Below are 1,395 nucleotides of genomic sequence, written 5' to 3'. Positions count from 1 at the left end.
ACGGCAACAAAAAAAACAAAAAACAGAAAACAAAACAAAAAAAAAAAACCCTCCAAACTTAATGAATGATAGCAAATAACCCAAAGAGAATTCTCTGATGAATATGTATTATAAATAAAAGGCCTTTTTCTTAAAAATTAAAGAAGAAAAAAAAAAAAGAGAAACTATGGAAATATATTCTAGGAAAGGTCCCACCTTATAGGCATGATGCAGGCCGGGCTGACATGCCCCAGCCACAGGCTGTCCTTGGGGCCCAAGCACCGAGACTGGGGACGAGGTCCTCTCAGCCCCGCCCTCTCAGCCCCGCCTCCCACGGGAGGGAAGAGGCTGCAAGCTGCGTTGGCTTTCCCTCTGGCCTCTCCCCTTCCCGCTCCTCCTCCCAGGCTCTCCCAGCTTCTGCTACTGCGCCCCCTGGCGGGGAGCAGGAGCAGCACTGCCCGCAGGCTCAGTAGATGGGGCGTCACTGAAGGGTTACCCACAGTTCAAAGCGCGTGGAGGCCTAATGCTCATGCAGATGATGATGATGGACTGGCAGAGGTTCAAGTCCACCTTCTTCTGCCATCAGTAGGGAACCACCAAGTCCATATGGTCCACACGAACCTTTTCGCCCCTCGTGGGGTGCGATTCCCTGGTGTTCAGAACATAAACCAGCACATACTCATCCGCTCCTGGATTGGACCATTTAGGTGTGACCGCTGCGGGACACAGCTCACCAGGGCTTACCTGCTGAACGTGTACGGCTTGGAGCGTGAAGGTAAACACTGTTTCAGGTGCCAGAAGCAAACTCCTCCCAGAGCAGGGATTTCCTAGCAGCAGAAGATACAAACCCTTCTTCAGTTTGATCTTGGAGGACACACTTTTGAAAGCAACTGCTCTGTTCAAATGCCTGTAATTTTGCACCTCTCCTCTACCCCAAATTGTGAAAGCTCTTTCCGCTGGGGTCTTTTGGTGGGATGGCAGAAAAAGAGGAGGAAAGGCCAGAGCAGCCAATGACCGGTGCTTATGCTGAAGCAATCAGAGATTCAGAGATACCTGTCCACCGCCCCCCCACCCCCCCCCCCCCCGCCCCACCACACACAACACATCAGATCTGTCTTCTATAATCATTGATTAATTTCATGTTTTGGCTTCATTTTCAGCTTTTGGAAAGTGCTGTGCTTCATCTTGTACATTTAAATTGTTATTTTATTTATTTTTTTATTTACTTATTTTTTAATGTTTATTGATTTTTTGAGAGAGAGAGAGACAGAGCGTGAGTGGGGGAGGGGCAGAGATAGAGGGAGACACAGAATCCAAAGCATGTTCCAGGCTGTGAGCTCTCAGCACAGAGCCACAGGCAGGGCTTGAACCCACCAACCACAAGATCATGGCCTAGGTGAAGTCAGAGGCCTAACT

The 1,395-nt window shown here is 49.2% G+C and overlaps 1 pseudogene; it reads left to right on the top strand.

The window, feature by feature from the left end:
• Positions 1–204: 204 nt before the first annotated feature.
• Positions 205–810, top strand: LOC123607235 (annotated as a pseudogene).
• Positions 811–1,395: the final 585 nt, after the last annotated feature.

The sequence above is a fragment of the Leopardus geoffroyi genome, chromosome A2 (assembly GCF_018350155.1).
Source record: "Leopardus geoffroyi isolate Oge1 chromosome A2, O.geoffroyi_Oge1_pat1.0, whole genome shotgun sequence".
In the NCBI taxonomy this organism is placed as follows: domain Eukaryota; kingdom Metazoa; phylum Chordata; class Mammalia; order Carnivora; family Felidae; genus Leopardus; species Leopardus geoffroyi.
This window is presented reverse-complemented; position numbering and strand designations above follow the sequence as displayed.